Below are 24886 nucleotides of genomic sequence, written 5' to 3'. Positions count from 1 at the left end.
TTTCCTTAACACTATCCTTATCAAATTGGCGTAGGGCAAACACTTACTTATATGTGTATCTTTTTCACTATACGCTCAATTCCTTGAGGACATGGAATCTGATATTCAATTTCTAAAAAACATCCCATTACTAGCACACTCTTTGGCGTATAAAATATGTCCAATATAGGTTTACAGAATGAAGAAATGACTAAAAAAACCCACAGCCAAAAGTAAAAGGGAACTAACAGGGGAAAATATTTTCAACAAGTACTAGAAAGAAATGATTACTATCCATAATATATATTATACATTATAATATATATTAATTAATATATATAACATGTATTATATATATATTTTCAGATAATAAGACAAATATGAGCATAAGAGAAAAACAGGCAAAGGACAAGCAATGACAATTAATTGAAGATAAAATACAGATAGCAAATAGAGCTTATGAACATATTTCATCTTCATTATTATCAAGGAGATGCAAATCAAAACAATGAGATAATTTTTTCCTCTATTAACTTGGCAAAGATAAAGACATAAATTTTCAGTGTAGTTGAGGGTCTAGTGAGATAGGCACTCTGGTGAGTTTGAAATATAATCTTTCTGGAAAGCACTTTGGATATACATATGGGTAAAAAGGGAAAGGTCTTAAAAATGTTTTATATAGTTTGTCCCAGCAATCCCAGTTTTAGGCATCTATTATAAATAAATAACTACAAATTTAATAAGAATCTATGTATAAGGATGACAAAGAAATATTTATAATATCAAAAATTCAAAAATTACATAAATGTCCAAAAATAAGAGTTCAAAAATTGTCACCATAATAAACAACCTAACCTTACCCCTAGAAGAAGCTAAAAAAAAATTAAAAAGTACAAACAAAACCCCAAACCAGTAGAAAGAAGGAAGTAATTAAAGATTAGAGCAGAAATAGACAAAATAGAAACAAACAAAAGAAGAGATCAATGAAACCAGGAGCTGATTCTTTGAAAAGATCAACAAAATTGATAAACCTTTAGTTAGACTCATGAAAAACAGACAGACATACGAAATACACAAAACCTCATATAAACAAAATCAGAAGTGAAAGAGGAAAAATGACAACTGACACCACAGAAATACAAAGGACTATAAGAGAATGTTATGAAAATATACCAACAAATTGGACAACCTAGAAGAAATGGATAAATTCCTAGAAATATATAACCTACCAAAACTGAATCAGGAAGAAAATTTGAACAGATTAATTACCAGCAATGAAATTGAATCAGTATCCAAACTCTCCCAGCAAACAAAAGTCCAGGACTAGATGACTTCAAGGGGAATTCTGCCAAACTTTAAATTCTTCATTTAAAGAATAAATGAATACCTATTCTTCTCAAACTATTCCAAAAAAATAGAAGAGGAAGGAGAGCTTCCAAATTCATTCTATGGGGCCATCATTACCCTGATACGAAAACCAGACAGAGACACTATTAAAAAGAGAACCACAGGCCAATACCTCTGATGAACATAGATGCAAAAATCCTCAACAAAATATTAGCAAACTGAATCCAATAATACACTAAGAAAATCATTCACCATGATCAGATGGGATTTATTCTTGGATGCCAGGGTAGTTCAATATTTGCAAGTCAAATAATGTGACACATCACATCAACAAGAGAAAGGATAAAAACTGCATGATCATCTCAATAGATACAGAAAAAGCATTTGACAAAGTACAACATTCATTCATGATCAAAACTCTCAAGTAGGTTTAGAGGGAACATTCCTCAATATGCTAAAGGCCATATATGAAAAACCTCAACTCACATCATACTCAATGGTAAAAACCTGAGAGCTTTTTTCCCTAAGATCAAGAACAAGCCAAGGAAGCCCCCTCTCATCACTTCTATTCACCATAGTACTGGAAGTCCTAGCCTTAGCAATCAGGCAAGAAGAAGAAATAAAAGGCATCCAAACTGATAAGGAAGAAGTAAAACTTTCACTATTTGCAATTGACATGATACTCTATATAGAAAATCCTAAAGACTCCACCAAAAACCTACTAGAATTGATAAATGAATTCAGTAAGGTCTCAGGATTCAAAATCAACATACAGAAGTCCGTTGTACCTCTATACACTAATAATGAAGTAGCAGAGAGAAAAATCAAGAAACATCTCATTTACAATTACACCAAAAATAATAAAATACCTAGGAATAAACATAACCATGGAGGTCAAATACCTGTACTCTGAAAACCATATACATGAAAGAAACTGAAGATGACACAAACAAATGGAAATATATTCCAGGCTCATGGATTGGGAGAACAGATATTGTTAAAATGTCCATACTACCCAAAGCAATCTACAGATTTAATGCAATCCCTATCAAAACACCAACAGCATTTTTCACAGAACTAGGACAAATAATCCTAAAATTTGTATGGAACCACAAAAGACCTGATTAGCCAAAGCAATCTTGAGAAAGAAGAACAAAGCTGGAGGTATCACAATCCCAGATGTCAAAATGTACTACAAAGTCATATTCATCGAAATATCATGGTACTATCACAAAATTAGAAAAATAGACCAATAGAAAATAGCCCAGAAATAAACCCACGATTTTATGGTCAATGAATCTTTGACATAGGAAGCAAGAATATGCAACGGGAAAAAAGACAATCTCTTCAACAAATGGTGTTGAGCAAACTGGACAGCTACATGCAAAAGAATGAACCTGGACCACTTTCTTACACTCTACCCAAAAATAAACTCAAAATGGATTAAGGATCTACATGTGAGCCTGAAACCATAAACATCCCAGAAGGGAGCACAGGGATAATTTCTCTGACATTGGTTGTAGAAACATTTTTCCACAAGTGTCTCCAGAGGTAAAGCAAAAATAAACTATGGGACTACATCAAAATGAAAAGTGTCTGCACAGCAAAGGAAACTATTAATAAAACAAAAAGACAAGCTACTAAATGGGAGAAGATATTTGCAAATGACATAACTGATAAGGGGTTAGTATCCAAAATATATAAAAAACTCATACAACTCAACACCAAAAAACTCAAATAACCCAATTTAAAACTGGGCAGAAGACATGAATAGACATTGTTCCAAAGGAGACAGACAGATGGCCAACAGACACATGAAAAGTTGCTCAACAGCACTCATCATCAAGGAAATGCAAATCAAAACAACAATGAGATATCATTTGACACCTGTTACAACGGCTATAATCAAAACCACAAGAAACAACAAGTGTTGCTGAGGAATGTGGAGAAATGGAACCCCTGTGCACTGTTAGTGGGAATGCAAACTGGTGTAGCCACTGTGGAAAACAGTATGGAGGTTCCTCAACAAATTAAAAATAAAATTATTATATGACCCCATAATTCCACTAGTAGGTATTCACTCAAAGAATATGTGAACACTGGGGCGCCTGGGTGGCGCAGTCGGTTAAGCGTCCGACTTCAGCCAGGTCACGATCTCGCGGTCCGTGAGTTCGAGCCCCGCGTCAGGCTCTGGGCTGATGGCTCAGAGCCTGGAGCCTGTTTCCGATTCTGTGTCTCCCTCTCTCTCTGCCTCTCCCCCGTTCATGCTCTGTCTCTCTCTGTCCCAAAAATAAATAAACGTTGAAAAATAAAATTAAAAAAAAAAAAAAAGAATATGTGAACACTAATTTGAAAAGATATATGCACCCCTGTTTATTGTAGCATTATTTACAATAGCCAAATTATGGAGGCAATCAGTGTCCATCGATAGATGAATAGATAAAGAAGTGGTATATGTATACAATGGAATATTACTCAGCCATAAAAAAGAATGAAATATATCATTTACAATGACACGGATGGAGCTAGAGAGTATAATGTTAGGAGAAGTTAGTCAGAGAAAGACAAATACCATACAGTTTCACACATATGTGGAATTTAAGAAATAAAGCAAATGAGCAAAGGAAAAAGAGAGAGAGGGAGAGACAAATCAAGAAACAGACACTCAACTATAGAGACTCATCTGATGGTGACAAAAAGGGAGGTGGGTGAGGGGATGGGTGAAATAGGTGATGGGGATTAAGTGGTACACTTGTCATGATGAGCACTGGGCAATGTATGGAATTGTTGAGTCGCTATATTGTACACCTGAAACTAATATAACACTGTATGTTAACTATACATAATAGTTAACGTATTTTAAAAATAAAATACGTTTTAAAAATAAAACGTTTTAAAAATAAAAACGTATTTTAAAAAAGAAGAGGTGATACACACACACACACACACACACACAATCAATTATTACTCAGCCAGTAAGTGAAGAAACAAAACAAACAGATGGCTACCAGAGGGGAGGTGGTGAAAGGGATTAAGAGTAAACTTATCAGGATGAGCACTGAATTGTTTTTGTAAAATACAGAGAGCTGTCTATAGAGATTTATGAAGAAAAAAGCCCAGAAGGACACATACCAATGTTAACCGCAGTTCTATCTGGATGGATAGATTATGGGTGATCTTTTTCCCTTTTTATAGTTTTACAGTTGTCTTGTTTTCTACTTTTTTCATAATAAGCTTTTATACGATGACAAGATGAGCTTTCTTATCGAGATTAAAAATGTAAGAAGAACTACGAAACATCACTACACAAATAGCAACTGGCTTTTAAAAATAATGGTAACACCAAATGCTGGTGAGGATACAGAGGACCTGGATCACTCATACATTACTGGGGGGAATGTAAAATGGTACACCCATCTGCAAAAGAGTTGCTTACAAAACACGTGCTTACCAAAAACCCCGGCAACTGCACGTGTGGGCATTTATCCTAGAGAAGTAATAGCTTCGCACAAAAACTTATATACAAGTATTCCTTTACTTGTAATCAATGAAAACTGGAGATAACCCAGAAATCCTTCAGTGAGTGGATGGTTAAATAAACAGTGGTACATCCATTCCATAGACCACTACTCAGCAATCAAAAGGAAAAAACTGTGGATGTACACAACAACTTGGCTATATTTCAAGGGAATTATGCTGAGCAGGAAAACAGCCAACCTCAAAAGGTTACCTACTGTATGATTCCATTTACATGGCATTCTTGAAATGACAAAACTACGAAGATGGGGAAGAGATGGATTGTTGCCATAGGTTAGGGAGAGGGGGCAAGGGGGTTGGCCAGGCCTCAGAAAGGGTAGCACAAGCAATCTTTGCGATAGAACTGTCCTGTATCTTGACTATAGTGGTGGATTACACAAATCTACATGTGATAAAAACACATAGAACCAAACAGATACACAGATACACTCAACCACACAAACGAGTGTGTATAAAACTGGTGAAATCTGAGTAAGGCTGGTAGATTGACAATTATCAGTGTCAACTTCCGGGTTGTGATACTGTTGTTGTTAGATATTGACATTGAGAGAAAGGGGGTGAAGGGTATAGGAATCTCTCTGCATTACTTTTCACAACCGCATGTGAATCTCCAATTATCTCAAAATTAAGAGTTAAAAAAATAAAAGAAATGGGCAGGAACCTATAAATTAAATGAGATTTAAGAGACATCATCTTGGGGTGCCTGGCTGGCTCAGTCAGTGTAGTGTGTGACTTTTTTTTTTTAATGTTTATTTATTTATTTTGAGAGAGAGAGCAAGGGAGGGGCAGAGAGAGAGAGAGAGAGGGAGAGAGAAAGAGAATCCCAAGCAGGTTCTGCACTGTCAGTGCAAAGCCCAACACGGGGCTCCATGCCATGACCCTGGGATCCTGACCTGAGCTGAAATCAAGAGGCAGATGCTTAAATGATTGAGCCATCCAGGCATCTCAGAGCATGGGACTCTTGACCTCTGGGTTGTGAGATAGAGATCACTTAAAAATAAAATCTTAAGGGGGCGTGGTTCAGTCAGTTAAGCGTCCAGCTCCGGCTCAGGTCATGATCTCACAGCTTGTGAGTTCCATCCCCGTGTCAGGCTCTGTGCTGACAGCTGGGAGCCTGGAGCCTGCTTCAGATTCTGTCTCCTTCTCTCTCTGCCCTTCCTCCACTTACGTTCTGTCTCTCCCCCTTTTTTTCAAATATAAACATTAATTTTTTTTTTTAATTGGGGCGCCTGGGTGGCTCAGTTGGTTAAGCATCCGACTTCAGCTCAGGTCATGATCTCATAGTTTGTGAGTTCGAGCCCTGTGTCGGGCTCCGTGCTGACAGCTCAGAGCCTGGATCCTGCTTCGGATTCTGTGTCTCCCTCTCTCTCTGTTCCTCTCCTACTTGTACTCTGTCTCTCTCTCTCTCTCTCTCTCTCTCTCTCTCAAAAATAAATAAAGATTAAAAAAAATTTTTTTAATCAATAATAAAATCTTTAAAAAGAAAGAGACATAGTATCCAATTGCAACATGTGCTTCTTATTTGGATCCTGATTCAAACTATAAAAACATGTGACATTCGTGAAATACTACAAGCGTGAACATTGGCCACACAGCTGATGCCCTTAAGAACTACAGGGGTTTTGCAGGGATGGGATTTGCAGTGATGTTTCAACAAATGAGTCCTTCCTTTTAGAGAGTCAGACAAAATGTTTAGAGATGAAGTCATATTATATCCGGGTGTACTTCAGAACAGTGTGACTAGGGAAGGGAGTCAGGGGGCAATTGGCTGGACTCAGCCACAGGTGAAGGTGTGAACTGGTGTAATTATAAGGGTCTATCTATTTTTGTCTAATGGTCTGTCTATTTTCACAATCCCCCATAATAAAACTTTTTTTAATGAGGAAAAAATTTTAAAAAGACCGAATCTCCAAGGAAACCCTTCCAAGGTACTTATCTGCCCATCAGAAGAGCAGGCAGCTTTATCTGAATACCTTGTGTCGTAGCCACTGTGTTGGGCTGTAAAGATATGGCCGTAACGAGGCTGTTCCCTCCCAGAGCTCCAAGGCTGGTAGAACAGAGACACAGATTGTAAAAACAAATAGGTACACTTCTAGATGGTAAGTGCTAATAAGGGCTGTACAGCCGTGTAGGAGCTGGCCGTTCTTTGCACCAGTGAAGTCTCCGGCCGAGTCTTCAAGGACACGCTGCAGGCAGAGTCGGCTACACTGGGGTAGAGAGTCCTTTAAACGAGGACTCTTGATTCCTAAATAGGATTTAACACCACCTGTTTTCACATCGGTGCTTTTCATCTCAGATCCTGTTCCAACCCAGACCGTATTACATTCTTATTGTCAACTAACTCTGCTGTCACCTTCCAGAAGGAGCTGAAATGGGGCTAACGATGTTTACTGAAGTCTTTCAGTTCTTGGAACAGGATGATCGGAGCTCAGGTTCAATCCCTCTCACCACCAACCACCGCCTCCAAGGTCCTTGAACCTTTCCACTGTGGCTCCATTATCAGGATATTGAGTCAGAGGAAAAGTGTTAAATGAGCCTTTTAGAGGGAAGGGAACTTGGTCATATGTCTTAGGGGAGAAAAAAAAAAACCAGGACATAATTGCATTTGAAGAGGAGAGTGATTCGTTTCACCTTGATACAAATGGGAACTCGAGAATGAGTTGTTATATTCACGCATACACACACATACACACACAATATAAATATACATCTGTAATCACATTAGGGCTGCAGCCTAATCAGTCGTAATAACGTAAAGGATGCCGTGTGGTTAACAGTATTAAGGCCATAAATTACATTTCATAGAGTGTGGTTTCTCCACAAAGCCACTTTGGCAAGGCACACTGTGATTCATGTCACACTAGGGAACGTGTGATGCAGGTAAAGGCAACGAAAGGAGGGGGGGCAGCAAATGCAACCCAGGGACAACGGTGACGGGAGCCTCTTCAGCACTTGACTGGAGGGGCCAGTACCCTCAGATCGTGACTGGCACACGACACCTGCTTGGCTTCTAAAAACAACAGGGGCGCCTGGGTGGCTCAGTCAGTTAAGCATCTGACTTCAACTCAGGATCTCACGGTTCATGGGTTCGAGCCCCGCGTCGGGCTCTGTTCTGACAGATTCTGCTTCAGATCCTGTGTCTCCCTCTCTCTCTGCTCCACCCCTGCTTGCACTCTCAAAAATAAATAAACATTTTAAAGAATGCTTTAAAGACAAACAAAACTCCCCAACACTTCAGAAAAGCATTAACCTCTGTCCTGGATATTGCTGTGGACGTACATTATTTATCAGTGCCTTGTTCCATTATTACTAAATAGAGAATCAATACACTCGAACGTAAAAGACCGGTAGAAATAACAATCGCCAAATAAAGGTAAATCTTCTTCTGGGACTTACCACGCAGCCTGGCCACTGGCGCAAAGCATGTGTTTCCGGCCCCGCCATTTGTCACTATTGATTCTGCCTGTGAGAGAGAGGAAGTGCGCCACTGCCCTGACAGGGAATGATTTATCCTCCGTCAGAAAACAATTTGCAACCTTAGGTCTCATTTGAATCCTTACCTCTAGAGTCTTTATTCTGATAGGAAAAACCATGAAGGAATTAGGTTTTTGTCTCAGAAGTCAGCCAATAATTACTTTTAGTATCAAATGGTTCCCAAAGCTGGAACTTAATGATTTTGAGGGACACAAAGCTGGGCCTTAGATAATAGGTTTAAACACAGGACACAGGCGGCTGTGCCTAGAAGCAGAAAAGGGAGAGTTCGTGACGTGAAGAATAAGAGAAGGCAAAAATGCCCTCACCTGAGTCAACCCTCGAGCTTGTGTGTTTCCAAGGAGTTGCATGTGTATTCCCCCCACTGGTCTTCCAGTTAGGAAAGACCATTCTTTGGGAGATGGCTCAATGATCCCCTCTGAATTTTATTTTCCTAATAAGGGAAAATGGCTAGTTCTAAGCAAGTCATAATTGGTGAGAAAATATATTTTCCCAATATAATTTATGAACACCTATACAGCTGCTGCCAAACACCATCACTAGGCACTGGGGGATCCATGGTCATTTATCAAATATTTACTGAGTGCTTGCTCTTTGTCAGGCAGTAGGTGCTGGGGACACAGTGATGAGTAGGACAATCTCTTCTGTCTTAGTCCGTTCAGGCTGCTCTAACAAGACTACCATAGATTGGGGGGCTTATAATCAACAGAAATTTATTTCTCACGGTTCTGGAGGTTGAGAATTTGGTGCCTGGTGAGAGCCAGCTTCCTGGTTCAGAGATATCTGTGTTCTCTTTGTATCCTCACATGGCTGACGGGATGAGGGATGGGGGTCTCTTTTGTAAGGGTATGAGGGTTCCACCCTCATGACCTAATCCTTCTCAAAGGCCTTGTACCACCTTCGCCATCACATCAGGGGTTAGAATTTCAACAAATGGATTTTGAGGACACACAGCATTCAGTCTGTACCATTCTCTCACATAGAGCTTATAGCCTGGTGAGGAAGACAGTCATTAAACCAATCATCACACAATTAGCGGATTCATTGAAATTGTAGAAGTTGATGGAAGTGTACAGGTGATGTGAACGAGTAGGAGGAGGGTCTGGCCTGAGTGCTTGAGGAAGCTTTCCCTAAATAAGTGCTGTTTACAGTGAGAACCAAAGGAGTTAGGGGCACCTGGGTGGTTCAGCCAGTTAAGCATCTCCCATCCAAGTACTAACCAGGCCCGACCCTGCTTAGCTTCCGAGATCAGACGAGATCGGGCGCGTTCAGGGTGGTACGGCCGTAGACAAGTCAGTTAAGCATCTATCCGACTCTTGATTTCGGCTCAGGTCACGGTCTCACAGTTTGTGAGATCGAGCCCCACATCAGACTCTGCACTGACAGCATGGGGCCTGCTTGGGATTCTCTCTTTCCCTCTCACTCTGCCCCTTCCTGGCTCTCTCTCTCTCTCTCTCAAAAGATAAAATAAACATTAAAAATAAAAATAAAAAAAAGAACCAAAGGAGTCAGTTAAGGGAGGAAGGAGGCATGTCGGGAAGGGGGAGGTAGGAAGGCCTTCTTCTCCAAAAGCTCCCGACAGAGCAGGGAGCCCGAAGCATGAAATGAGTAGTTCTGATCCTGTACAGGACTGTATAGACGTAATGTGCTGTGAGGCCGTGGATGGATTCCTGTGGGATGAGGCTTCCTGAACTTGCCCCCAAACCCCTGACTCAGTGTGAGAGAGAGCAAAATGAAGAGTGGGTGCCATGGGACAACAGCAAGAGACGGAGGCACTGCTGAGGCTTTGATAAACGGAATATCAGACGGTCAGTTTTGTTATTATTTCCTCATCCAGAGAAGTACTTCAGCCTTCTGAAAGATGGAAATGAAGACTTGGCAAAGAGGCGGCACGTTTGAGATCTGAAAGATTCAAACTCGTCCTCCTGCAGCTCAAGTACAGCGAAAGGTGCCATGGAGAATGTTATGAAAAAGGCATTACGGTTGAGGTGACGCCACCTGTGGCTGAAAGCAGGCCACACGTGTGCGTGCGTCGATGCTGTGAACTTGTCATTCGTTCATGCAATAACTATTTAATGAGCATCTACTCCAGCCTGGCAGACAAGGTCCTTGACCTCCTGGAGCTTTGCATCTAGTAGGAGAGATGATAAACAAATATAACTGTAGGTAGATAGAAGAGCTTGAAGAAACTGGAGTGGGGGCGCCTGGGTGGCACAGTCGGTTAAGTGTCCGACTTCAGCCAGGTCACAATCTCGCGGTCCGTGAGTTCGAGCCCCGCGTCAGGCTCTGGGCTGATGGCTCAGAGCCTGGAGCCTGTTTCCGATTCTGTGTCTCCCTCTCTCTCTGCCCCTCCCCCGTTCATGCTCTGTCTCTCTCTGTCCCAAAAATAAATAAAAAACGTTGAAAAAAAAAATTAAAAAAAAAAAAAAAGAAACTGGAGTGCACTCAAGTGATGGAGAAAGACAGGAGGGAGAACAAAGAGAGCCTACCAGGACACGGTGGTCAAGAAAGTCCCCTTTGCACGGCCGGCTTCATGAGGTAACTGGTGCACTTGCACAGGCCAGCACGCTCAGAGGGGACTCTGTGCTTGGGGTCTAATCCTCCACAGTTGCCATCTTGAGTTGTTTAATAATGTTAGTTTTGTGTTTCTGATTAGTAAATGAAATCCGATGGGGCAATGGAGCATATGTCTGGAGCTGGAAGCCTTAACTCCCACCTCCTGCCACCCCCATTGGGTTCTCAGCCACCTGTCCCCAAGACTCAGAGTGATGACAGCCATCTTCTATCCTAGTGGGAGCCTGGGCTCGGGCACAGGGAGGGTCAGGGTAGGCACAGGGTGGGGGTACCTATGAAGGTCTGCACTTAGCCCATGAGTATCCTTGCACCCAAAGGATATACGGCAAAGAAAACACACCTTTACAGATTGAGAAAGACCAGAAAAGAAAGGAAAATGCCTCTCTTCCTGCCTTTTGAATAAGGGGCCCTGCCCTGCATTTTCACGGTGTACTGGGCCCTGTAAATGATCTACCTGGCCCATTATGTAATGGCCCCTCCTCAGAGGGGACATTTGAACAGAGATATGAAAGGAGGAGAGATGTGGGTGTCAGCACCCCACGCAGAGGAAACTTTTAAGTGTCAAGGCCTTGGGCTGGTAAAAGCCTGATGAACTGGAGGAGGGGCAGGAAGGCTGGAGTGGCCGGAGCAGTCCCAGCAAGTGGGGGTGGGTGGTGAGGCCAGAGATGCAGCCAGGGGCCCACGCATGGGGGGCTTTATAGGTATGATAAGGAGGGTACTTCCCGCCCCCCTCCCCGCAGTCTAGATGGAAGTTGTGGGGTGTTTTAGGAAAACTATACGGTCTGATTTAAGTTTTAAAGGCTGGGTTTGAGGGAGATGGTGAGATTTATCTTTAGTTAATGTACCAACTGATTCCTGTTCCACCTTGTCATTGAAGGAGTTGGTGGCCTTGGACGAAGAAGACAATGACAGAGGTGAGAATAGCAGTGCTGTGAAAAGGGAAGAGATGGGTGACAGGGCCTCCATCCACTGAGGCCGTGGGTGAAGCTGGCCGTGTGGAAGCAGAGAGAATGAGTTGAGGGGAAGGGTCTGGGGCTTTCATTCTCCTCGGCAAAGCGAGAAGGCCAGTCACGTGCCACGACTGAGGCGTGGCTGGGAAAGGGGATCTGAAGAGAGAAAAGAAGGTTTGGAACATCTGAGAAGGACAGGACAACCCCGCCTTGGGACAGGAGCAAGAACTGTGGCGGCACAGATGGCCCAGCTCTGGCAGGAAACCCTTCTCTTGGAAAGCAGCCTCCGCACCTAAGTGCTGGACCCCATTCCTTACCATTCCTAAAGGACCTCCCGCTGAAGCCTGCCCTCCTTCCTTGCTCCCCTTAAAATGCAGATTTCCGATTTCTGAACTACAAGATGCCTTGTGCCACAGCTGTTCCGTCCACTGTACTGCCTCCTCTATCCGCATCCTTTAACGCACAGCACTTTCTCCATCTGCTCGCCGACACTGTCACCGCGGCTCATTCCTCAGTCTCTCGCTGTAGGAAGCTATGCCATCAGGTTATCACAACTGCCCTTAAACATCGCCTATGATTCTCATCGCATTCTTGTTGTCATAGATTGTGTGTAGGCGCGCGCGCTCACACATGCGCGCGCGCTTAACATATAAACGATGCTTCTGTCTTCTGCCTCCACCTCTCACTTAAAACTCTCGTTCTTAATTTGCTGGACACTGATCTCCCATGACTCTCCTCCTATCTCTCTATTCACCCTAATCTTTACCTTCCCTGTGGCTCTTTTTCCATCTCTCGGTCCCTCATCGCGGGCACTGCCTGACACTCAGTTCTGGCTCACTGCTTGCCCCAGTCTCCTCCTCAGGAAGTTCCTCTGCTTTCCCGACGTCAGCTACCCCAAATAACCTGGCCAGCCAGCCTAATGATCAAGTCTTGGTATATGATTCCCAAACACGCCTTTAGCCCAAACCTCTCACCCCCAGACTCTGTTGTCGTTATTTCCAACCTAAAATCAACACGTCCAAAACAAGCTCAAAACTTCCTGCGAAAACTCTTTTTTAGGTTCCTTAAAACATTGAAAGTAGAATTACCATATGACCCAGCAATCCCACTTCTGGGCACATACCCCAAAGAATTGAAAGCAGGGCCTCAAAAGAATACTTGTACACCCATGTTTATCGCAACGTTGTTCACAATAGCCAAAAGATAGAAGCAACTTGATGGATGAATAGACAAATAAACCGTGATGTATGCATACAATAGAATATCATTTGGCCTTAAAATGGAAGGAAATTATGATACATGCTACAGCGTGGATGAACCTTGAGGATATTAACCTGAGTGAAATAAGCCTGTCATAAAAGGACAAATACTGTGATTCCACCAATAGGAGGTACCTAGTAGTCAAAATCATAGAGACAGAAAGTAGCATGCAGCTTCCCAGAGGCTGGGGGAAGGAGGCAACTGAAAATTAGCGTTTAATAGGTACAGAGTTTTGCAAGGTGAAGGGGGCTCTGTGGAAGGACGGTGGTGATGTCACACAACAATGTGAAGACACTTAATCCCCTGAACTACACACCTTACAAGAGTCCAAATGTAAAAATGTAATGACATGTGTAGCTTATTGTAGTTTTTAAAAAAGAAACCAATTTTTATTTATTTATTTTTTGAGAGAGAGTGAGCACGCGTGCGTGCACGCAAGAGGGAGAGGGGCAGAGAGAGAGGGGGACAGACGATCCAAAGTGGGCTCTGCACTGACAGCAGAGAGCCCAGTGTGGGGCTTGAACTCATGAACTGCAATATCACAACCTGAGCCAAAGTCAGACACTCAACAGACTGAGCCACCCAAGCGCCCCACTGTAATTTTTTTAAATTGCTTTTTCCAGTTTCCAAGCTTCTATCAGATTATTCTTGAGTCCACCATGCCCCCGACTGCGGAGCTAATGTTCACTGTTCCCTACCTTTATCCTCCACACACATCAGTTTTGTTTTTCAAGGATGTATTCCTTCTTCTTCATTCCCATCCAACCTACCACCTAAGACACAGACTGAAGTGACCCCAGAGGTTTAGCTTCCCCCTCCTCTTAGTAATGGCAGGCTTTTCTAATGTCCCTGGCCAAGACAATTCATTCAGGCAACAAGGATTTATTGAGTACCTATTATGTACATTGGGAATACAGCACTGGACAAAGAAGGCAAGGCCCCTGCTCTCGTAAAGTTCACACTGTAGTCAGGCAGATAAACGAAAAACAAGTAATGATTTCAGACAGTGATAACTGGCAGAGAGAAAACAAAACATGCTGTAACATAGTAGAAAGCGACAGTGGAGGTAGGCCAGAATTCTTCTGTGATTAGGAAATCTTTTCTGAAATAGTGATGTTTCATTCCAGACCCCGATGAACAGAAGGAGACAATCATTTTGAATTCCAGGGTACCAGGCAGGGCATATCCAGTGTGAAGGCCCTTGGGAGTAAGACTGGCTTGTTTGGGAAACCATGAAAAGGCTGGTGTGGTTTAGTGCAGTGACCTAAGAGGAGAGCCATATGAGTGGAGAAGCGATCATGGTAAGCCCATTTGGGGCTTTTTAGGCTAGGCTGAGGAGTTAGAGTTTCATCCTAAGTTCAAGGTGAAACCATAGTAGGGTTTTAAGCAAGGCAGTGATGTGACCTGTTTTGCTTCTCTAGAGCATCACTCTAGCTACTTTACTTACTGTATGGAGAATGGGTTGAGAGGTGTGGGGATAAAGGGAAGGGAAGAATCAGGACGACTCCTAGGTTTTGGCTCAAACAATGAGGGGACAGTGATGTCATTTCATGAGGTGGGAAACTGTAGGGTGGGGTAAGTTTGTGGGTGGACGGAATCACATATCCGCTTGTATACTCCTAACGTGGGACACTCACTGCAGAGCCACCAATATTTGAAAAATCACATACAGAGTCCAAATCTGTTTCCCTATAAATTGATACTTTTATCCTAATTCTTCTCCTTGAACAAAATGAATTGAGTCTTTCCTCTTTCCTATATGACAGCCCTTTTCTTTACCTTATATTGAGGAGAATTACCATACCCTTCTAAGTTTTCTCTTCTCTGAGCTAAATGTCTCTAATTTGCTAACATTTGTTTCCTTATTCCTGGATCACCGCAGACTCAAACTAGTCTTCCTTCTACCTTATGCCAGCCTATCATGCAAACTTCAGCTGGAGCCGTCTTCCTATGCAACTATTATCAACCACCAAGGGGTAGTCACTGTCCTGGGAAAATATATGTAGTAGGTGCTAAAATGAGATTCTTCTACCTCAGTTTTGCTAGGGCAAAAAGATAATAGGTGCTATCTCTTAGAAACACTACCATGCGAAAATTTCAAAGTTAGCAGCCAAGACGATCCTTAAGCCCTTTTGTCCGCACCTCTAATATATGAGTTGAGAATGGAGATCAGGAGATTTGTGCAAAGGACAATGTGTGACCTGGCTGTGAATCCCATTCCTCCAAAGGGTTGGGGGAGGGCTGCTCCCCTTTGTCCACAGATCAGGGGAAAAGGGCTTCAGGAGATCATTTGGTGAGCTTGATATGTGACACCAGAGTTAGGGGGGCTTTGTAGACCAGCGTCTGACCCCTGCCTGGAAAATCTAAAAGGTAAAGATGGGCTGGCTAGTTGTTCTGATGGCCCAGGTGGAGAAGCAGTGGCTGCACTGGCAGCCTGCTCACGCAGAGTGTGGGGGTGTAACGAACGTGGGGATAGTTCTCATGGAACTCACGTGGCTCGTGTAGGGATGAGAGCTGGCTTGGAGCCATTTTGAATTCTGCCCAAGAGGACCACCTGGAGGTCTGTGGAGAGAGGGCTGCCAGGAAACTGGGGCTGAAGGTATCATTCAGAGGAAAATGCACCACCTGTGTCACAGGAAATGCTATTGAATCTTTCCAATGAAGGCTTTCACGGATCCACAAAAAGGCCCAGTAAAGAGCTTTAAAATGGGTCCTCAAATAGTGAAGCCCTGTTAGGGTAGTTCTAATTGAGTAAGAACTTTCCTGCTTTGTCTATCTGTCACGTCCTCTTCCCCTTCAACTGTTGAGAGGCCAGAAATCACACTTAGTGAAAAGGGTGAAGAGAAGTGGAAGTAGTAGGAGAGGGAGAGAGAGAGAGAGAGAGAGAGAGAGAGAGAGAGAGAGAGAGAAAGAGAGAGAGAGAGAAAGAGACCACCCCTCTCCTTCTCCTTCCCACAGAGGGATGTAACTGGAAAATAGGAGGAGGATCAGCTTCGAAATTTTGATTATTACATGGTCTTTCACACTATTCATTATTGAATTAAAACTGTGATTATTATTATTTTAATATGAAATTTATTGGCAAACTGGTTTCCATACAACACCCAGTGCTCATCCCAACAGGTGCCCTCCTCAGTGCCCATCACCCACTTTCCCCTCCCTCCCACCCCCCCCATCAACCAAAAAACTGTGATTATTATTGAAAGAGATTCTAAGGGTGATCAAGGGAAGAACTTGCCCTATTTTTAAGACACAGCAGAAGTTCAAAATAGTCTCTTTCTGATAACACGTCAAGAGTCCTCCCTGTTCAACACTATGGTTATATGCAGATGAAAGTTTTTGCCTTGTTGTTCTCTTGCTTTAAGAGGTCCCTTCGATACCTCTCTCTTGCCTTTTAGATAAATCCAAACTCCTAAGCATAGAGTTTGATGTCCTCTATTACCTACCTCATATATATTTTTCAACTAAATGTCTCACAATTCCAAATAGAACACTTGACTTCAGTCAGGTGGTCCTTTGTGCTTTGTAATAACAACTAATATTTATTGCACATTTTTTGTGCTAAACATTATATCATTTAAGCCTCATAATAACCTCTCAAAGTAAGTAGTAGTATTATTACTATTAGTCCATTTTACAGATGAAGAATCTGAAACCACTAATAAATGAGGCTGTGATTAGAATCCAAGTAGTCTGACTCCAGAGCCCACAATCCAAACAGCTAAGCATATTGTGTCCTCTCTCTGTATACGTATGTTCTTTGTTCTCAATCTACTTTTGGCATGTCCTCCTACCCTCCTCTCCGCTGCTTATGCCACCCCAGATATCTTTCAAATACCAGTTCCAACTCCTCTTCCCCTGTGAAGCCTTCCCTAATTACCTCACAGTTATCTCTATTCTCTGAACTCCCCAAACATCTATTCCATGTCAAAGACTTTAAAATTTGAATCATATTGTTTGTTTCCCTATTGTCATTTTGGGCATACCATTTGGGTAAGCCCCTAGAAGTTCCTTCAAGGATGAGGTCTGTCTGTGTTCCATGCTGTATGTACATTTACCAGGGCAGTGGATCTCCAACTTTAGTACAGAAAGATATCAACAGACAGTTCACAGAATGAGAAATGTAAATGACGCTTAAATGTCTGAAAAGATGCTGGACCTCATTATAATAAGAGACATGCAAAGTCTCACTGAGTTACTATTTATCACCTCTCAGACAAAAATCCAAAAGGAGAACAACATATTCTGATGACAAGGCTGTAGGGAAATAGAATCTCTCATACATTGTTACTGCGAATGTGAAATGATAGAACTCTCATAGACAGGAATTTGGCAGATCTAGGAGGATTACACATGCATTCCTTTTGACCCAATAATCCCACTTTTGTGAATCTATTGTAAAGATACACTGGCAAAAATCTGAAATGCCGTATGTTCAAAGCTATTCTTTGTAGTGCTCTTTGTAAAAGCAAAAGACAGGGGGTGGGGAGGGGAATAGTGTCAATCAATAGAGGCCTAGTGGAATAATTATGGTACCTTTATATAAAAGAGTACTGAGAAGGAAGAAGCAAGATTGCTACAGACTGCTTTGGATCATCTCCAGGATCTATTGTTAAGTGAACAAAGCAAAGAGAAGAAAAATGTATACCTTATGCTATGGTTTGTGTAAGAAAGATAGGAATATGACTATTTCTATATGTGCTTATTTTTTCAAAAGCAAACAATGGATGAATAAACTTAAAACTAATTAAAATTATCTGTGAAGGGGAGAAACCAGTGGGGAAGAAACTGGGATGAAGACAGATATCCCTGAATGTACTTAGCTTTACAGTTTTGACTTTGGAACCAAGTATTTTTCCATATAATTCAAAAACAAAGTTAAACCAAAAGAAAATATTAGAAAAAAACTGAAAGAGTTATACATATATGCTAGAATTGAACAATTAAGTGAATGGATGGGAGCCAGATTTCTCTCTGTTGGAGTGGGATATTACAGACAAGTAAGAGGAGGAAGCCAGAATGATCCATGTGATAATGAAATAGAATTAGAGACATTAGCATGAACTAATGTTTAACTTACTATTAGCTATAATGTATTGAACAATTCAAATACAAAGGGTGACACATAGAAATATTTATAGACATGTGTACATACAGAGGTTAGTATACATGCATTATTTCCTGGTCTGTCAGCTGAGGGCCTGGAAGCAATGACACCCCAACAGCAACAAGCACACTTAACACCAAGATATTGGTTTCTAAAACCGCTCTTTAACAGAAGGCTCCTGGGAGAAATGTCCAATACTAGAATTGGGGCAGGAAATATATAAGATGAGTTTGGGGCATCTTGTAGTGTCAGAAAGTAAGGAAGTGCTTTAAAAAATTGTGGGGTTGGGGCGCCTGGGTGGCGCAGTCGGTTAAGCGTCAGACTTCAGCCAGGTCACGATCTCGCGGTCCGTGAGTTCGAGCCCCGCGTCGGGCTCTGGGCTGATGGCTCAGAGCCTGGAGCCTGTTTCCGATTCTGTGTCTCCCTCTCTCTGCCCCTCCCCTGTTCATGCTCTGTCTCTCTCTGTCCCAAAAATAAATAAACGTTGAAAAAAAAAAATTGTGGGGTCATGTCAAAAGGACACAAAAGCCAACTCAAGAGCTCCCAATGACAAAAACTGAACCAATTTCAGGGAAAGAAAATAATAAAGTAGAACTGAAAATAAAATTTAAAAGTATAAAATAAACATCTATGCATTCATATTGATATAAATAGATGATTGAATCAATCAATCAATCAGAAGAGAAGAGACAAATCACCCATGCAAAAGAATTCCAGGTAATTTATGTAAATATCCACCCTCAAGTCAATGAAAGATAACTCCCCACTCCTTACATGTAGACTTCACATACTGGCACTGATTTCCTTCCAAGGAGTATAGTATGAAAAGAGGGAAAAAAGAATAATTTTACAGTGGAGAAACCTGACACATATTACCTCAGCCAGATGATCAAGGTTAACATTGATAGTGATTAAGTCATGTTGATAGTAGGTGCCCTTGATATGATTTGATGAGAATAGCACTTTACCTCTGCTGTCCTCTTTCCCAAAACATGTAATCCCAGTCTCATCATTAGAAAAAATATCAGACAAGTCCCTGTTGAGGGATATTCTACAAAATATCTGGCCAGTACTCCTTAAAACTATCAAAGGTTATCAAAAACAAGTTAAGTCTGAGAAGATGGCAGAGTAGGAGGACCTTAAACTCACCTCATCCTAAGAATACAATTATATAACACTCACATCAGTGTAAATAACCCAGAAAATGACCCAAACACTGGCAGAACAAACTCCACAACTAAATGTAGAGAAGAGGCTGCATCGAAAGGGGTAGGAAAGGCAAAGATGCTGTGGGGAGCTAAACCCTGTGGTCTGGCTGCTGGAGGGAAGAAGCTGCAGGTGCAGAGAACAAGAAACAGACAACCCTACCAGGGACACTGCACAGGGAAGATGAATCCCTGTAGAGTTTCGCTTTGAAAATTAGAGGGGCTGAATATCATGAGTTCTTACAACCAGCAGGACATAAAGCCTGAAACTTTAAAAAATCAGGGGGCTTGGTTCCAGGAGAGCCTAAAGGGTGATAGGAAGCTGAGTCCCCAGTCTTAAAGAGACAGCAGACAAACTGTCCACAGTCTAGAAGCAGCAGTTTGAAAAAAATGCCAGAAGCATACAAGAAAGAGAGTTATTTACTAATCTGAGTTCACTGAAGGACTTCTCCAGTAACAAAGGAGCTGGCAGGCACCATTTCCCTTCCCTGCCCCCCAGCATAAACGCACAACCACCTGCAGGAGCCAGAGCAGCTCACACTTGCTGCCTAACTTGCTTACACCAACCTCCCCATGCCCATCCCCTGTACTTCAGTGGATCTGCCCTTTCCAGTCACACTGAGTGCTAAAGCCTCAGTTCTGGTGCTGCACATCCCTCCCCCAGAAGACTGGCATAAACCTCACCAACAACACAATTCTCAACCCCTACATTTTGCAGGACCTTGGTCTCAGTTGCAGTGACTGTTCACCTCCTGGGGAGGACATGTACACCATTTTAAAACTGCACTTTGCAGAGTAGCCAACCCAGCCGTGGTCTTGGCAGTGGCTGTATGTTCCCTGTTGAGGAGGATCAGCACCACCTTGTTAAAATTGCACCCCCTTACACTACTTTCAAGAACAAGAGAGGTAGCTGATGTTCCGAACACATAGAAACAGACACAAAGAGTTAGGCAAAATGAGGAGATGGAGGAATATGTCCCAAATGAAAGAATAGGACCAAACCACAGCAAGAGACCTAAGCAAAATGGAGATAAGTAATATGCAGTAGACAATTTAAAGTAATGATCATGAATATCCTTCCTGGACTTGAGAAAAGAGTGGAGGACATCAGTAAGACCCTAACACAGAGATAAAACAGAACCAATCAGAGATGAAGAACACAATAATTAAAATAAAAAATACATTAGATGGAATAAATAGCAGGCTAGAAGAAGCAGAAGAATGAATCAGCAACCTGGAGGACAGAGAAATAGAAAGTAATCAAGCTGAGCAGGTGAGAGGAAAAAATTATGCAAAATGAGAATAGACTCAGAGAACTCAGTGACTCTATCAAGAGTAATAACATTCACATTATAGGGACTTCAGAAAAAGGTGAGAAAGAAAAGGGGGCAGAGGTTTTATTTGAAGAAATAATAGCTGAAAACTTCCCAAATTTGGGGAAGGAAACAAATTCAGATCCAAGAGGCATAGAGATACTGCAACAAAATCAACCCAAGGAGGTACACACCAAAACACATAGTAATTAAAATGGCAAAAAGTGGTGATAATGAAAGAATTGTAAAAGCAGCAAGAGAAAAGAAAACAGTTACATACAAGGGAAACCCAATAAATATATCAGTGAACTTTTCAACAGAAACTTTGCAGGCTAGAAGGGAATGGCAGGATATATTCGGTGCTAAAAGGAAAAAGTCTGCAGTCAAGGATCTCTATGCAGCAAGACTATCATTCAGAATAGGAGAGAAAGAGTTTTTCAGGAAAAACTAAAAGGAGTTCATGACCACTAAATCAGTCCTACAAGAAGTGTTAAAGGGGGCTCTGTGAATGGAAAGGAAAGACCATAAATAAGAGTAAGAAAAGTAGGAAGCACAAAAGCAGTAAAAGTCATTCAAGGGACTCAAAAAACAAAAGAAAGTAAAGTATGATACCAAATAGCTAAAATGGGGGGTGAGAAGTAAAGAATGGATTCAAACTCATGCAACCATCAACTAAAGATAAACTGCTATATGCAAAAGATGTTATGTACAAACCTAATGGTAACCACAAATCAAAAACCAGCAATAGATATGCAATAAATAAATAAATAGAAAGTATATCACTAAAGAAAGCTAACTTATGGTGAGAGTAGAGAGCAAGGGAAGTAAGGAACAGAGAAGATCCACAAAAACAAACATTAAACAAATAACAAAATGGCAATAAATACATACCTAACAATAATTACTTTGAATGCAAGTGGAATAAATGCTCCAATCAAAACACACAGGGTAATGAAGTGGATAAAAACAAGACCCATAGGCTGCACACAAAAGACTTACTTCAGACCTAAAGACACATGCAGATTGAGAGTGAGGGGATGGAGAAATATTAACCATGCAAATGGATATCGAAGGAAAGACAGTAGCAGTACTTATATCAGACAAAATTGACTTTATTTTTTTTTTTCAACATTTATTTATTTTTGGGACAGAGAGAGACAGAGAATGAACGGGCGAGGGGCAGAGAGAGAGGGAGACACAGAATCGGAAACAGGCTCCAGGCTCTGAGCCATCAGCCCAGAGCCTGACGCGGGGCTCGAACTCACCGGCCGCGAGATCGTGACCTGGCTGAAGTCGGACGCTTAACCGACTGCGCCACCCAGGCGCCCCCAAAATTGACTTTAAAACAAAGATTTCAACAAGAGACAAAGAAGGACACTATATAATCATTAAGGAGACAATCCAATGAGAAGACTAAAAATTGTAAATATCATGTATCCAACATAGGAGCACCTAACTACATAAGACAGTTCATAACAAATATAAAGGAACTAACTGACAGTAATACAATAGTAGGAGGGGACTTTAATGCTCCACTTATATCAATGGACAGATCATCCAAACAGAAAATCAACAAGGAAACAGTGCCTTTGAATGACACACTGGACCAGATGGATTTAAGAGCTATAGTCAGAACATTTCATCCTATAACAGCAGAAAACACATTCTTTTCGAGTACACACAGAACATTCTCCAGAACAGATCACACATTATCTCACAAAACTAGTCTCAACAATTTCAAAAATATCAAAATCATGGATCTTTTCTGACCACAATGCAATGAGACTAGAAATCAATCACAAGAAAAATCTGGAAAGAGCACAAATACACCAATGTTAAATAACATGCTACTAAACAATAAATGGGTCAACCAAGAAATCAAAGAAGAAATAAAAAAAATACATGGAGACAAAGAAAATGAAAACACAATGATCCAAAATCTTTGGAATGCAGCAAACACTATTCTAAGAGGGAAGCTTATAACAATACAGGCCTACCTCAAGAAGCAAGAAATATCTCAGATAAATAACCTAACCTTACACTTGAAGGAGTTAGAAAAAGAAGAACAAACAAAAGTCCAATTCAACAGAAGGAAGAAAATAATAAAGATTAGAGCAGAAATAAATGACGTAGAAACTAAAAAACAAAACAAAACAAACAACAAACAATAGAACAGTTCAGTGAAATCAGGAACTTGTTCTTTGAAAAGATCAACAAAATTGATAAACTTCTAGCCAGATTCACTGAGAGAGAAAGAACTCAAACAAAATCAGAAATAAGGGAGGAGAAATAACAACTGACAACACAGAATTACAAAGGACTAAAAGATAATATTATGAAAAATTACATGCCAACAAATTGGGCAACCTGGAAGAAATGGATAAATTCCTAGAAACATATAACCTACAAAAATTGAATCAGGAAGAAAATTTGAACAGACCAATTACCAGCAATGAAATTAAGTCAGTAATCAAAAAACTCTCAGCATGAGCCCCTGGGTAGCTCAGCTGGTTAAGTGTCCAACTTTGGTTCAAGTCATGATCTTATGGTTCATGAGTTCGAGCCCTGCATCAGGCTCTGTGCTGACAGCTTGGAGCCTAGAGCCTGCTTCAAATTCTGTGTCTCCCTCTCTCTCTCCCCCTCCCCTGCTTGCACTCTCTCTTAACTCTCTTACTCTCTCTCTCTCTCTCTCTCTCTCTCAAAAATAAATAATAAACATTAAAAAAAAAAAACAGCCAGCAAACAAAAGCCCAAGACCAGATGCTTCACAGGTGAATTCTACCAAACATTTAAAGAAGAGTTATACCTATTCTTCTCAAAGTTTTCCAGAAAATAGAAGAGGAAGGAAAACTTCCAAATTCATTCTATGAGTCCAGCATTACCCTGGTACCAAAACCAGATAAAGACAACAACAAAAAAGAACTATAGGCCAATATTTCTGATAGATGCAAAAATCCTCAACAAAATATTAGCAAACCACATCCAATAATACATTGAGAAAAATCATTCACCATGATAAGGTGGAATTTATTCCCAGTATGCAAGTATGGTTCAACATTTACAAATTTACATACATCATATCAATAAGAGAAAGGATAAAAAACATACGATCATTTCAATAGATGCAGAAGAGGCATTTGACAAAGTACAACATCCATGATAAAATCCTCAACAAACTAGGTTTATAGGAAACATACCTCAACATGATAAAGGCCATCTATGAAAAACCCACAGCTAACATCACATACTGTGGTGAAAAACTATAAGCTTTTCCTCTAAGGTCATCCAAGGATGTCTACTCTCACCACTTTTATTCGACAGAATACTGGAAGTCCAAGCCACAGCAATCAGACAAGAGAAAGGAATAAAAGGCATCCAGATTGGTAAGGAAGAAGTAAAACTTTCACTACTTGCAGATGACATGATACTCTATATAGAAAACCCTAAAGACTCCACCAAAAAACTACTGGAAATGATGAATGAATTCAGTAACATTGCAGGATACAAAATCAATATACATAAATCCATTGAATTTCTATACACTAATAGCAAAGCAGCAGAAAGAGAAATCAAGAAAACAATTCGATTTATAATTGCACCAAAATAACAAAATACCTAGAATAAACTTAGCCAAAAAGGCAAAAGAGCTGTACTCTGAAAAGTATAAAACACTGATAAAAGAAACTGAAGATGATGCAAAGACATTCTATGCTTATGCACTGAAGGAACAAATATTGTTAAAATGTCTATATTACCTAAAGTAATCAACACACTTAATACAATCCCTATCAAAATACCAACAGCATTTTCACAGAAGTAGGACAAATAATCCTAAAATTTGTATGGAACCATAAAACTTCAAATAGCCAAAGCAAACTTGAAAAAGAAAAACAAAACTGGAGGCATCACAATCTCAGATTTCAAGTTATATTACAATGCTGTAGTAATCAAAACAGTATGATACTGGTACAAAAACAAACACCTAGATCAATGGAACAGAACAGAGAGCCCAGAAATAAACCCACAATTATACAATCAATTAATCTTCAATAAAGGAGGCAAGAATATACAATGGGAAAAAGACAGTCTCTTCAACAAATTGTGTTGGGAAAACTGGATAGT

The sequence above is a fragment of the Prionailurus bengalensis genome, chromosome C1 (assembly GCF_016509475.1).
Source record: "Prionailurus bengalensis isolate Pbe53 chromosome C1, Fcat_Pben_1.1_paternal_pri, whole genome shotgun sequence".
Taxonomy (NCBI): Eukaryota; Metazoa; Chordata; class Mammalia; order Carnivora; family Felidae; genus Prionailurus; species Prionailurus bengalensis.
This window is presented reverse-complemented; position numbering follows the sequence as displayed.